The following is a 15,693-nucleotide window of genomic DNA, read 5'->3' on the forward strand; positions in this document are numbered from 1 at the left end:
TTGAGTTTGTCAGAAATATATTCTGGAGGATGTGGCTTGGAGTTGGGATATTTCTTTTATAATTGCTGTTGGGGGAAAAAATTGATTATTTAGACCAGGTAGTATAATGTTTGGTAAGGCTCATTTTTTTTTAGCGGTAGTATTTAGACCAGTTTGTACGGACATCAATCCTCCTACTAGTACAAGTATTGGGCAACTCTATTGTCTAAGGTTTAGGTAGATGAAAAGCTACTATCAGAGTCGTATTTTCACTCATAAGTTGCAGTTGAAGATTAAAAAATAATCATTGAAAGTCAAAATTTTCTTGTGTAAAACACTAAAACTGTCATCCAGACTCAACGCAAAACTTGTTGCAAGAAGTCCAAGCGCCCCTTGTTATTTTATGAGAAGGTTTTGTTTAAATGCAAATCAATGGGATCTCAATGTTTACTCATGTCCAAACTTTGCTTTGCTCGTCCATTCGAATGCATTAGTCTTTTCTTAGTTTTGATATTTGGTGAACCAACGGTATTAACAAACAAAACACTTGATAACTCTGAAGAACCATAACATCAAGGTGCACTGCAGTGGGGTGGTTGTAGGATGACATAGTTATTATTTTGTTTCTACTACAACAATTACAGTTAAACCTCTCTACAACAGCCTCATTTGTTCCGGATATTTTTGGATGTTATAGCGAAGTCGCTATAGAGAACATATATTATAAGATAACATAAAAAAATTGGTTCCGGAAATATTTGACTGTATAATACTTTCTCATGTTCATCGCTATCACTATCTCAATCTGAAACAAAAGTGGTTCAATAAAATTTGTCTTAAAACCAATTTTTTTAAGTTAGTCTTTTTCGGTAATCATCAATTAGAAAGTTGATTGGCTTCTTTCCTTCTTACAAAGATTTTGTACATTTTATTCTCTACAAACTTCAATATATTCTTTCAAAAAAGATTGGGTTATAAACTAAGTAATAATTTATGAGGTCTCAAGGTTTTGGAGGATAAGGCTTGGCTGGAAAGTTGATGACATGTGAGTTTCCTCTTGCAGAAATGCAAGATAAGATTGCGTACAATATAACCTTGTGGTCTAGCCTTTTTTGGACCCGCGCATATCGGAAGCTTAGTGCACCGGGCTGCCCTTTTTCAAGGTTTTGAAGGCCTAAAACAAAAGGGTTTTTTTGGCTTAGGCCTTAAGCCGCCTTTCCCTCACAATCACAATCCCTCCTTTCTTTGCTCTTAAGTCTTAACGGATGAAAATTCACAAAGTTTTGTTGAAGAATAAAGTGCACAACCTTGCAAGATATTGCATGGTAAATTAATATTTTTGTCATATAACACGTTGGTTCGTGATTATATAGGTCTTGCATCGCATAATTACCCAAGCCTCGGAGAACTAGTTTAGCTGGCGAGGTTGTGATTTACATGTATTGGAGGTCATTAACTTCATAGTATCTAAGGGCAAATGTATTAAATACTGTAATAGATGGACTAAAACTAGAGTTAACCTAAAACACAAGGACAAAAAGTGAGAAGCCAGAGAAAAAGATAGCCGTTAGGCCCAGAAAGAAGCCCATGTTGCATTCGAGATACTTGACCGTTAATGCCAAAAACCTGCATCCATTTTCGTTTCATCACAAACAGAATGTTGAATGAAGAGGTGAAGAAAAGCCCCAGTAACCCAAAAGTCGAAAATGGAGAAAAACGTGAGGCGTTGTTCAGCCCAAGATTCAGATCAGTGGCTGAAATGGCAGGTTGGGACTTGGGACGAAGAGGCGCTGCTTGTAGCCAGTCTTATTGCCGAAGACACTGCAGAATCCCAGCATAAACAGAAGAAACTTCCTGGTTTGCAGCGTTTCTGACTCCGCCTTCGAATTCCAGAAGGTAATTACACTGTCACATTGAACATTGTCTGATTAAATTCTCGGCAATTTTTATTTGGGTGATTGGAAATGCTCAAATTTTTGTGATATTTCCGGGAAACGAAGGTCTCAGAAGTGGAGCCCTGCTTCTTGATCTTGATGATGATGATGACCCTGCAAAACAAGGTTTTTCTTTTTTGTCATTTCACAAATTTGAATTATTTAGTAGTAAATACTTGCAACAACTAATTACTATGCTTTAATTCCGAATTAGTTGGAGTCATATGTATGAATTCTTAATATTTACTTTGTTCAATTAAGAACTGTTTCATTTGGGTTCTTCAATACTATAGTTTCATCTATATTTTCTGCTGACATAAAAAAAATAACAAATTAAAAAGACAGAAGCCAAACACCATACTTGATGTAAGTGTACCAACAAAAGGATTGAGCAACTTTAATCTCAACATGTTACAACTAGAAAAAAAGATCATTCCAATGTTTAGCCGAAACTGAGAAAAGGAAGCCAGAGCCAACTCCTCTGAGTAAACCTTAATTTCAACATGTTACAAGTAGTAAAATAGTTTTCATTTCAATGTTGAGTAGAAACTGAGAAGAAGAAGAAGAAGAAGACAGAACCAAAATCCACGGGAGAAGGAGATAACAAAAAGGCTGAAGCATCAAAAGAACAAAGCTCTTCTGCTTCAGCCAATCTCTGCATAGATCAACTTCGTGAAGAGCTTTCTTGCGCTGTAAGTGTCACGGAGTCTATTCTTGAATGTTGATGTGCATTTTCTTCTGTTGCCTTTTACAAAATTTCAAGTTTGCAAAATGTTGATGAGCATTTATTTCAGTCCAAAATCCACAGGAATGCTTATTGCCTTTAGCAAAATGTCGAGTTTGAGTTATTTTATTTGTATTTGCAGATTTGTTTGGAGATTTGTTTTGAACACAGGTACAATCTAATTGACATCCACACTAACTCAGATTCATACAACAATACTTAGTAGAAATTTCCAGTAATAGGTTCTAACTTATTTGGTCCAATTATGTCTACAATTTCGGTAGGAAGTGTTTGGGGGAAGAAATGCCCTAAGTGCAGACAGCTTATCAGGTACTACTACTATTTATTAGCATTCGCGAAACACTTCTACTGCGCTGGAGGGGAGATCTTGTGCAATTTGTAGCCGTACCTTATATTTGTGCCACCTTTTAACTTGTATCCTATTTTTAAAAATTATTGATTTGATAGCCAGCTGATAAAAAATCCTTAATAATATAACCATTATACACCTGACAAAAGATATAAAAGATGCATCACGCATAAATCGCTTTACCGTTTTCCTCCATCACTCTGTCCCTCCTCAGATCTCCTCTCACATCTGCCATAATCACGAAACCAGAAAGTTGTGGTTTAGAATAAATAGTGAAGGAATGGAATTCATTGTTATTCCTTCTTAGATATTCAACCTTGATTCAATGTTGTTTAGAATAAATAGTGAAGGAATGGAATTCATTGTGGACTTAAAGAAGAGAACTTGTGACTGCTTGGAATTCCAACTTGATAAATTGCCCTGTCCGCATGCAATTACTGCTATTAATAAGAGGTATTTGCAGAAATCTGATTACTGCTCAAAATGGTATTCAAGGGAAACATGGCTCAAAACATATGAAGGACATGTGAATACTGTGGGAAATCAAAGTTAATGGGATATACCACAAAATGTAAAATCTGAAATCACAAAACCTCCCGATGTAGAGATTCTACAAGGAAGAAGACAAAAGAAGAGGCATATCCCTGCGACTGAAACAGTACCATTGAAGTCTACCAAATGCAGTCGCTGTAAACAAATTGGGCATAACAGAACAACTTGCTTGTCTTCTCCAGCAACTCATCCATATTCCAAGAAACACGTTGAAAAATACTCCAGCGTCCAATAATCCTTGGTCTTTTATATATTGCTTGAAGTACAAACCACTCATTTTTGTTGTCGGCTTACAGATTTGGTTGCATTATGAAAAAGTACGCAATGACTTTAGCGAGAAAAAACTATAAGTGAAATACATATTTTTAACACACGCACAAATATATATATATATATATATATATATATATATATATATATATATATATATATATATAATAAAAAACTACACCTTTCAGTATGAAGTATTCATAATGCAGGACAAAACTTTAGCATCTTTAGTCTGAGTTTTAAAAAATGAACTAAATAACTTCAACATATTCTCTTTGAAGTTTGGAAAAAAATCATTACAAAAATTGCAGACTGCTGGACAAAACTTCAGCATATTTTGTGTGAAGTTTTAGGAAATGAACAAAAAAATTCCGCACAGATAAGTCTGACTCTTAAAAGATATAGTTACAACGCCTATTAACGGAAAATGTTTGAAAAAAAACTAAAGCCTATAAACTTCAGATAAAAAAGGTTCAAGTTTCTAACTTATATATGCTAACTTTAGCTTACAAGGCATGCAGTTTTACGTTGGCGTACTACGTTATTACATTAAAATGAAAATGCAGCCTTCAAAATTGAAAAAAATTATACAGAAAAACGAAACAAATTTTTTCATTTATAAAACATAATACAACATAAACATTAACAAAACACCACCATCATCAAAACATTAACAAAATAAAAGAAGAGCCATAAAAACATTAACAAAACACACTTAAGAAAAACATAAAAAAAAAGTATTACAAAAACTAAGCATCATCACCATCACAGATGGAAACTTAAAACAATCAAGGGAAAAAGGCTCTAAAATTGTCCCTCTACTTTGGATAATTAGCCACGTTTATACCCGTTTCTACTTTTCGTCTAAAATTGTCCCTACCGTTAACATAGTAAATAAGACTATCCCAAACCCTAACATATGTCCAACTTGGCACCAGGACCCCATAATAATTTGCCAACTAAGCAAATATGAACCCATTTTAAAAACTCGCCCGACCCCATAATAATTTGCCAACTAAGCAAATATGAACCCATTTTAAAAACTCGCCCGACCCTACTTTTCGTCTTTTTCTTCTTCATCGAGAAAAATATGACTAGAAAAATATAAGATGACAACACTTGTGTAACTTGTATTTTCTTTTGCTTTTTTCAATTCTTGTTTCTATTTAACTGCGATTGATTTACTATTGTTATCATGAAAACTTCTCAAGAACACCAGAAGCTAATACTCTAGAAGAGACCTAGTTTGTCCTCTTCAATTTTTCTTAAACCCCAAACAATGGTGATTTTGAGATTTCCTCCGCACAAACTAACGAAACAACAGTGAAACTTTAAGGTTAAGCTCAATCAAACGAGTCCTAAAACAAATTCGCAAAGAATCATCAACGTTTTTCAGATTTGGATTTTCAAATTTCAAACCTCAAGCTTCATTCGTGGTGATTCAACAATGGTAAAGTTAATATCAAACCTCAAGCTTAGGTGGTATTGAATCATATTGATCTTAGAGTAAACTAACTTTAATAGAGCCAATTTCTCAAGATTGCTTATTGTTTTTAGAATTGAACACTTCGATGAGTTATAAGAAAGACAAGTTTGTTCAAAAATTTCAACTTTGATGGATTATGACAAAGAAATTCTGGAGGAGGAAGAAGGGCAGTGTGGTGGTTGTCAGGGCAGAGGTCGCTGGCAACTTTATCTCCATGTCCGATTGAGAAACACAATTTTCTTCCATTTAAAATCAAAGATAATCCCCAAAAATTTACTTGTACAAATAGTCATTAGATTGGTTTTCAAAAAATTACACTGATAAAACAAGAGATATTTCCCACATATCATTCCAAACAATCTATTTTCTGTCATAAATTGGTGAACGAAGGTGATGGACTGGTGAAGCGGTGGCTGTTTTGATGAAGGTGAAGGCGGCTGGCGGCGGCTGGTTGGGAGGTGAGTAGGATGTGGCTACAACTTTTTACATGGTTCATCATTCAATATATAAATCCTCAAAGATGTTCATGTTTACAGACCTGAAATACTTTTAGGCTTTGATTTCTTTTATTCTGTATTCATTTTTCTGATCTTTAAATCTTCACAAAAAGAGGGTAAACGGGAAGGGAGGGGTCAAAAAAATGAGCACGGGTCTCTATAATTCGGGTTAGTATTTGCCCAGTTGGCACATTAAATGAGGGGTCCTACTGCCACGTGTTAGGATTAGAGACGGGTTTGTATACTTTACTTAACAGTGGGTGTATATTTGGACCGAAAGTAGAAACGGGTATAAACAAGACTAATTTTCGATAGTATAGGGACAATTTTGGCCTTTTTCCCAAACTACTAGATAACCTTGTCAAACGAGGTTGAATATAACCTTCACAACTGCGTTCGAGGTTCAGCCTGTTCTCGAGTGATTTTCATCGACAAAAAACTGCGATTTGATTCTTTCCCAATCAATCTTTATTTGATCCCACGTCTGCATAAGATTAGGTATTGGTACGTTACTATTCCAATCAGACTTTAAACTCTCCCACTTCTACATAATTTCATCCATTATAAGCTTCCTACTTCCTCTAGCACCAGACATTATTTTTTAAAAATTGCTAAAAGGCTAAGGATGAATATAAATTTAAAGAAATATGATAGAAGTCTATGGATGACTATGAAATTTTCAAGCGAAGAGATTATTAATATACCCAAAGAATGCACCTAATCAGTTTAATATCTATAAATGCAAAGGTAACTTTTCAAGTCTGTTTACTGTTTTACGTTTAGAGAAATTGAATGTAACAAGATAAGTAGGTGGTAAAAGAAAACAAGTAGGTAGTAAATGCAAAAAGAAATGTAATTTCAGGTCCACAGTTTTTCTATGGTAAAAAAATAACTTCAGCCTGAAAATTTTTACATAATCAAATCGAAAATACTTCATTTATTATTTGTAAATGCAAAAGTAACTTTTCAGCTCATTTACTATATGGTCAGACAAATTTAAATGTAAGATGATGTAGGTGATAAAAGACGAAAAATAGCTTGTAAATGCAAAAAAATAAGTATCAAGTTAAAAAATATCAAAACATGCTGAAGTTTTGTCTTGCTGTCTGAGATTTAGCAATGAGTTTTCCCTAAAAACTTCAGAACAAAAATGCTGAAGTTATTTAGTTCATGTGCTAAAACTTCAGACTGAACATGCTGCAGCTTTTTTATTCATTTCCTAACACTTCACACTAAACATGCAGAAGGTAAAACTTCATGCTAATATAGCTTGAATTTGCTATTTAGTTCATTTGCTAAAAACTTTATACCAAAACACGATGAAGTTTTTGTCCTACAGTCAACACTTTTGTTATGAGTTTTATTCGAAACTTCAGCCTAAACAAGTAGTAGAAGTTATTTAGTTCATTTGCTAAAAATTCAGACTAAGCATGCTGATTTCACAAAAATATAGTTAAGTTCATGATAAAAGAGACAAAAGTATTTGATACAATCCAAGACAACTTCAGACTAATTAACGCGAATAGAACAAAAATGTAAAAGACAGACATCACATAATGCAAAAAAATTAATGTATATTCATAAATCCAATTTGTTTTCACTTACATCCTTGAAAAAATAACAAAAAAGAAAAAAATTGTTTTTCATTTATAAGACTGTCTTCATATTCTCTATAGTCATGTCCTAGTTGCTCTTCTGGAGTTTCATAACCGCTATTTTCTTTTTACTTTCCATGAGCCCAAAGATTTGTAGGCAATTTTCTTCTGAATGTCAAGGCATCACTTTGATTGAATTTGAAGACATCATCTTGCTACAACTGCAACTCAAGGAACTTAAGAGCAAATATACCCACAATCAACACTACAAAAAGAACATGAGAAAAAATTGAAGAATAGTTAACACAACAAGAACAAACGATAAACATAAGATGCATGGTAAACATATGCCAAACACGTACTTGTTATCTTGTAGGGGTGTGTTCATCCACTTAATCGTAAATTTTTCCATGGGATTTTCCCCATAAATTTTATTGTGTGTGCTAGTTCAAGCATTTAAGACAGTGTCGGATCAGTCGGACATAATTTTGGACATGTTCAACCGCACGCTCATATGGTGTACTGCTCATGGAATCACACAAAAATATAGTTTCTTTTTTTAAAGTGCAGAATTCCAAGAAAGTAGTGGGTAGATGTCTACCCCCCCTCCCCGGCTTAAGTCGAAATGGAAAGAATACATTTTTGGTAGATGCCCATGTGATACTACATGAGAGGTCAATGCCTTTTACGTAGTTGGCCACCCTTTCAGCAGTTGATTCTTCAATAAACCAGGTAAACTCGGTAAGATCCTCAATCTCCACTTCTTCTTCATAATCCTCAGCTTCCCGTTTTTTGACAGTCCACTTTCTCTTTGATTCGCTCTTTTTTCCTTCCATTTTTTTCTCCTCCATTGTCTTTTCCTTCCTTATTCAAATATTCTCCTTTTGTTCATTTGAAGGATGAACACTAGCCAACTTAGTCATATACTGATTAAAAAGTAAAGTTGTTACTGCACATTTTGATTTTGGATAACTTGGAAGGTGATGACAATATTTTTGTACAAGAAATATACGCTCACTTCAATATGCTGCAAATGAACAACAACAAAAGAAAATATGTGACATTAAGCAAAATATAATTCATAGTAAAAAATAAGTTTAGCTAATGAAATAAAAAACTTCAGCATGCATAAGTATGAAGTTTAGAAAAAATGCATTACAAACGACAAACTGCATGACAAAAACTTAAGCATATTCAGTATGAAGTGTTAGGAAGTAAATTAAAAAACTTCAGCATGTTTAGTCTGATGTTTTGGCAAATAAGCTAAACAACTTCATCAATTTTTAGCATGCATAAGTCTGATGTTTACCAAACTACAGTACAAAAACTTTAAAACAAACATTAGGCTGAAGTTTTAGGAAATAGAGTTGAAAACCAATTCAAAAAACAAACTTTATAACTTACTTCATCCGAAAGATCAGAGGTAGGGTCCACAAGCTTGGTAAAGAATGACTTTGGAATATCAAAATTCCAGCTAATCTGAATGGCTTGGAATTATATTCACTGGTGTCTTCAACCAGTCTGTAAATCTCTGCATCAATCCATTGTATTGATTAACATAATGGAAGAGACATCTTCGTGTAGTCTTTCCTGCTTTTCAATCTTTCCCCCTTGGCTTTTGTTTAGGAATGACGTAAGGAGATTTCAATCAAATACTCTCCATACGAATCCTTTTCCCTATTTTAGCTGGTTTTCTTTTTGCTTGCTCTTCCTGCAGAAGGCACTGGTGTAGAAGGTAATTCTGTTGTTGTTGTTGTTGGTGAAGAGAGACAAAAACATCGTGAACAACAGGGAGTTGGTCAAGTATCTCCCGCTATGGCTGTGGATTTTTCAGCTGCTGCTGAACCGCAACAGTTAGTTGTGACGGAACAGCAGGAAGAGCAAGCAAAAAGAAAACCAGCTAAAATAGGAAAAAGAATTCGTATGGAGAGTATTTGGTTGAAATCTTTTTACGTCATTCCTAAACAAAATCCAAGGGGGCAAGATTGGAAAGCAGGAAAGACTACACGAAGGTGTCCCTTCCATTATATTAATCAATACAGTGGATTGATGCAGAGATTTATAGACTGGTTGAAGACGGATATAAGTGGATTCCAAGCCATTCAAATTAGCTGGAAGCTGGAATTTTGATATTCCAAAGTCATTCTTTACCGAGCTTGTGGACCCTACTTCTGATCTTTCGGATGAAGTAAGTTATTAAGTTTGTTTTTTGAATTTATTTTCAACTGTATTTCCTAAAACTTCAGCCTTATGTTTGTTTTAAAGTTTTGTACTGTAATTTGGTAAACATCAGGCATAAGTATGCTATAAAACTGCTGAAGTTATTTGACTTATTTGCTAAAACTTCAGACTAAACATGCTGAAGTTAGCACTTCATACTGAATATGCTTTAATTTTTGTCATGCAGTTTGTAGTTTTGTAATGCGTTTTTTCTAAACTTCATACTTAATGCATGCTGAAGTTTTTTATTTCATTAGCGAAACTTATTTTTTACTATGAATTATATTTTGCTTAATTTCATATATCTTCTTTTGTTGTTGTTTATTTGTAGCATATTGAAGTGAGTGTTTATTTCTTGCGAAAAAATATTACTATCACCTTCCAAATTATCCAAAATCAAAATATGCAGTAACAAATTTATTTTTTGATCAGTATATGACTAAGTTAGCTAGTGTTCATCCTTCAAATGAACAAAAGGAGAAAATTAGAATAAGGAAGGAAAAGAGAATGGATGAGAAAAAATGGAAGGGAAAAAGAGCAAATCAAAGAGAAAGCGGACTGTCAAAAAACAAGAAGCTGAGGATTATGAAGAAGAAGAAGTGGGGATTGAGGATCTTACCGAGTTTACATAGTTTATTGAAGAATCAACTGCTGAAAAGGTGGCCAACTACGTAAAAGGCAATACCTTTCATGTGGTATCACATGGGCATCTACTGAAAAAGTATTCTTCCATTAGGGGCAGACATCTACGCACTACTTTCTTGGAATTCCATGAGCAATACACCATATGAGTGTGCGGTTGAACATGTCCAAAAATTATGCCTGGTTGATCCCACACTTTCAAATGCTTGAACTTTGGCACACACAATAAAATTTATAGGGAAAATCTTGTGGAAAAAATTTGCGATTAAGTGGATGAACATACCCCTACAGGATAACAAGTACGTGTTTGGCATATGTTTACCATGCATCATTTATCGTTTGTTCTTTTTGTGTTAACTATTCTTCAATTTTTTCTCATGTTCTTTTTGTAATATTGATTGTGGTATATTTGCTCTTAAGTTCCTTGAGTTGCGGTTGTAGCAAGATGATGTCTTCAAATTCAATCAAAGTGATGCCTTGACATTCAGAAGAAAATTGCCTGCAAATCTTTGGGCTCATGGAAAGTGGAAAGAAAATAGCGGTTATGAAACTCCAGAAGAGCAACTAGGACATGACTATAGAGAATATGAAGACAGTCTATGTGAATTTTTCGATAGAGAATAACTTGTAAATGAAAAATAAATTTTTTCTTTTTTGTTATTTTTTCAAGGATGTAAGTGAAAACAAAATTGGATTTATGAATATACATTAATTTTTTTGAATTATGTGATGTCTGTCTTTTACATTTTTGTTCTATTCGCGTTAATTAGTCTGAAGTTGTCTTAGATTGTATCAAATACTTTTGTCTCTTTTATCATGAACTTAACTATGATTTTGTGAAATCAGACATGATTAGTCTGAATTTTTAGCAAATGAACTCTACTTGTTTAGGCTGAAGTTTCGAATAAAACTCATAACAAAAGTGTTGACTGTAGGACAAAAACTTCATCATGTTTGGTTTGAAGTTTTAGATTCAATGTGAAACAACTTCAAGTTATATTAGCATGAAGTTTTACCTTCTACATGTTTAATGTAAAGTGTTAGGAAATGAACAAAAAAACTTCAGCATGTTCCGTCTGATATTTTAGCACATGAACTAAATAACTTCAACATTTTTGTTCTGAAGTTTTTAAGGAAAACTCATTGCTAAACCTTAGATTGCAGGACAAAACTTTAGCATGTTTTGGTATTTTTAAATGATATTTATCTTTTTTGCATTTACTATCTACTTTTAATATTTTATCACCTACTTCATCTTACATTTAAATTTGTTTGATCATATAGTAAATGAGCTTAAAAGTTACTTTTGCATTTACAAAAATAAATGAAGTATTTTCGATTTGATTATATGAAAAGTTTTCAGGCTGAAGTTGTTTTTTTGCTATAGAAAAACTGTGGACTTATTAGGCTGAAGTTACATTTCTTTTTGCATTTACCACCTGCTTGTTTCCTTTGCATTTATAAATATTAAATTGATTAGGTGCACTCTTTGGGTATATTAACAATCTCTTCACTTGAAAATTTCATAGTCATCCATAGACTTCTATCATATTTCTTTAAATTTATATTCATCTTTAGCCTTTTAGCTTTTTTTAAAAAATGATGTCTGGTGCTAGCGGAAGTAGGAAGCTTACAATGGATGAAATTATATAGAAGTGAGAGAGTTTAAAGTCTGATTGGAATAGTATGTACCAATGGTTACTCTTATGCAGACGTGAGATCAAATAAAGGCTGATCGGGAAAGAATCAGACCACCATTTTTTGTCGATGAATCATTCCAGAACAGGATAAACCTCGAATGCAGTGGTGAAGGTTATTCAACCTCGTTTGACAAGGTTGTCCAGCAGTTTTGATAGTTTTAAGTTTCCCATATGGGACGACTATGACAAGCTGCAAAACAACTTGAAGAGTCTTCTTTATCTTATGGACAGAGTAATAGTTGAACAAAGTCAGTTGCGTGTTGAATTCAACAAGTTGAAGTGCGATCTCATTAGACTTTGTGGTCTTTTGCCCGAGTATCCTATAATTATCTCTGATTCGGATGATGATAAGATATATCGAGAAATTGAGGAGTATTGTTCTGATGATGGTGATGATGCTTAGTTTTGTAATACTTTTTTTTTTATGTTTTTCTTCTGTGTGTTTTGTTAATATTTTTATGGCTCTTCTTTTGTTTTGTTAATGTTTTGATGATGGTGGTGTTTTGTTAATGTTTATGTTGTATTATGTTTTATAAATGAAAAATCTTGTTTCGTTTTTCTGTATAATTTTTTTTCAATTTTGAAGGTAGCGTTGTTATTTTAATGTAATAGCGTAGTACGCCAACTTCATATATAAGTTTGGAAACTTGAACTTTATAGGCTGTAATTTTTTTGCAAGCATTTCCCGTAAATAGGAAGGTTGTATTTAATGACTTTTTGTCCAGCAGTCTGCAATTTTTGTAATGATTTTTTTCCAAACTTCAGAGAGAATATGTTGAAATTATTTAGTTCATTTTCTAAAACTCAGACTAAAGATGTTGAAGTTTTGTCCTACAGTATGAATACTTCATACAGAAAAGTGTAGTTTTGTATTATATATATATATATGTTTTTTTTGGGTGTGTGTGTGTGTTAAAGATACTTATTTCACTTACAATTTTTTCTCGCTAAAGTCATTGCGTACTTTTTCAGAATGCAGCCAAACCTGTAAGTCACCAAAGAAAGAGTATTTTTCAATCCAAGAGCTTATATTTTTATTTCTATGAAAACAATCACATTTCACATATATCATTCAATAATGAAAGTCTAAATTCAGACCAAGGATTATTGAACGTTGGAGTATTTTTCAGCGTGTTTCTTGAAAAGACAAGCAACACACAAGTTGCTGGAGAAGAGAAAGTTGTTCTGTTATCCCCAATTTATTTTTAGTGACTGCATTTAGTAGACTTCAATGGTACTGTTTCAGTCGCAGGGAATATGCCGATAGGTTTTGTGATTTCAGATTCTACATTTTGTGGTATATCCCATGAATTTTGAACCATGTTTCCCTTGAATAGCATTTTGAGCACTATCAGATTTCAGCAAATATCTCTTATTAATAGCAGCAATTGTGTGTGGACAGGGCAATTCATCAAGTTGGAATTCCAAGCAGTCACAAGTTCTCTTCTTTAAGTCCACAATGAATTCCATTCCTTCACTTCTAAACAACATTGAATCAAGGTTAAAAAAGTAAAAAAAAAATTATATTATTATTGCTTCAAAAAAAAGTATGAAGTTTTTTATATGTAAGCAGTAAATCACTGCAGCAAATATTAAAAGCTGAAGTGATTATGCATTAGTCCATCTTGAATGAAAGCCAAGTCCATCTTCTTATTCATGTGTTTTTTTTCTCCGTTCGTAAAACCGTTCTCCCAACTTTTCTTGAATGAAATCTAACATTTTTAAAACAAGCATCTCTCCCGCTTTTGGTAATACGGAATTCATTGATTTGACCATGTCTGTTGTTAGCATATCATTACGTCGCCGTAGGAATCACGATCGAGCCCATCTCTCTGGCGGCTCTTCCATTTCTTGTCAACACTTTTTGATTTGGGACATTAACTGATTAAAATCTTCACGTTTGAAAAAGATTTATTACCCGTGCATGTCTTTGCTTTAAATTCTTCTCAAAGTGATAGAGGTAGATACCATGGTGAGCTTCAGGATAATTTTTTCTAATCCCATTTGCGATCGATTGGTTTCTATCTGATAAGAAAACTAGCTCACGACGGACTTGAATTGCTTTTCTCATTTCCCCGAAGAATTAAAAGATAGAGGAAAGATTTGATTGTTTGCATCCTTTAAAAACATTGCATCTACTACAATCACAGGTCTACAGTAGCACCAACCAGCTATTGATGCCGCATCAGCAAAGACCATGTAAGAAAATCTGTACAAGTGAAACACAAAAAAACAAATCATAAGGTGTGAAGTTTTTCAAATAGGAACATTTGAAACTTCAGACTGATGGTTTTGCTTACCGATTCTGCTCATCTCTTTTTATGCTAGTGTACGTCCTTGGGTTTCTATGCACCATCATGTGTAGGTATGAAGGAAGAATTTGGTAGTTCTCTTCCAGTGTTCCCCTTATGCAAGCAATAGCCTTTTGAATAGCGCCATGCCTTGTGATATCAAATGTCAATTTCAAATTTCTTTTTCATTTCACTTTCTACAAAGGCTGGTGTAACCTCTATCTTTTTATCCCGAACATGTTCTAAAATTTGTTCACTTATAAAATTTGATGTAGCATGTTTCTGATATGACTTTCTTGCATCAACCGAGCATTCATGGTTGTTGATATTTTATCATCCTAAAAAGTGTGGAATTTTTTTATTCTGGTAGCACGTACATTCCAACCACATTTCTCCACGATGCATTTCAGCTCGTACCTCTTTGAACATGATCTATTAGCAGTGTATTCAACTTTTTGGTTTATCTCCAAGCTGCAGAAAAATTTAGTCATGCTCTTCCTGTTCTCAAAAATTGATCCTATTTTTACTTCCTTAGGAAATGCATCGTGCCTAAGTATTTTACATGGTGGAGATTCTTTCATCTTTCTCCTTACTCTTTTTCTTGCTTTCTTAGAAGCAGCAGAAGTTTCAACAATTTCTTCAATTGATCACAAGGCAGAAGTTTCTTGATTTTGTGTTTTCTTCATCTTCGTTGTTGCTTATCATTGCAGAAGGTAACAAAAAACTTTGTTGGATTGTGTGTTAGTTGTCTATTTGCATTATTAGCTGTCCTTCTTCTTCTTGGTCTTCAACAAACTGGTATAAATTTATTGTAGCGGCAGGTAATTGCTGCAACATTCCATACTCTGAAGCAGCTATAATTTTAGAAGGTTGTCGCTCGTTGTCTACTTCTATTATTGGCTGTTCTAGTTCATGTTGATAATCAGCAAATTGTTCTAAATCTATTGTATGTGTAGATTATGAAGCAACTATACTGTCAGAAATGAGTTGTGTTTTGTTGACGACAAAATGGCAATTCTTGAAGGCTGAAACAGTTGTTAGCAAAATACAGGTTCTGAGTTCTTCATCTGATGTTACAAGCATCCCTTTGCTTGTATTTAGTTTGATATCAAACCATATTTTTAGTGAATATTTGGTTGAATCAAAATCTGTAACTTCACTAATTTTCTTCGGAAAAGTATTGAATGATTCTTGTTTACTAAGCAGAACAAGTTTTGTATCATGATCGAAGTATTTGTAATCAAAAGTCCACCTCCCATTGAAAGTAATAACAAGGCAAATCAAACCCATCCTCCAGAATGAAAACTTCAGCATGTTTAGTGTCAAGTATTAGAAAAATGAACAAAAAAATTTAAGTATGACGTTCATAAAAAATTCATTAGAAAATTACATACTGTAGAACAAAAACTTAAGCATGTTTAGTCTGAAGTTTT

General features: G+C 33.5%; 1 long non-coding RNA gene across 2 annotated transcripts; it reads left to right on the top strand.

The window, feature by feature from the left end:
* The first annotated feature begins 1,312 nt into the window (after positions 1–1,312).
* LOC104214496 (uncharacterized) lies at positions 1,313–3,854 on the top strand. Of its 2 annotated transcripts, XR_707928.2 has the most exons (6): positions 1,313–1,875; positions 1,980–2,039; positions 2,460–2,605; positions 2,780–2,808; positions 2,922–2,967; positions 3,471–3,854. It is a non-coding gene; the product is annotated as an uncharacterized lncRNA (long non-coding RNA). The 2 variants fall into 2 exon arrangements; XR_707927.2 differs by lacking the exon at positions 3,471–3,854 and having other exon boundaries at positions 2,922–3,257.
* Positions 3,855–15,693: the final 11,839 nt, after the last annotated feature.

The sequence above is a fragment of the Nicotiana sylvestris genome, chromosome 2, assembly GCF_000393655.2.
Source record: "Nicotiana sylvestris chromosome 2, ASM39365v2, whole genome shotgun sequence".
Lineage (NCBI taxonomy): Eukaryota > Viridiplantae > Streptophyta > Magnoliopsida > Solanales > Solanaceae > Nicotiana > Nicotiana sylvestris.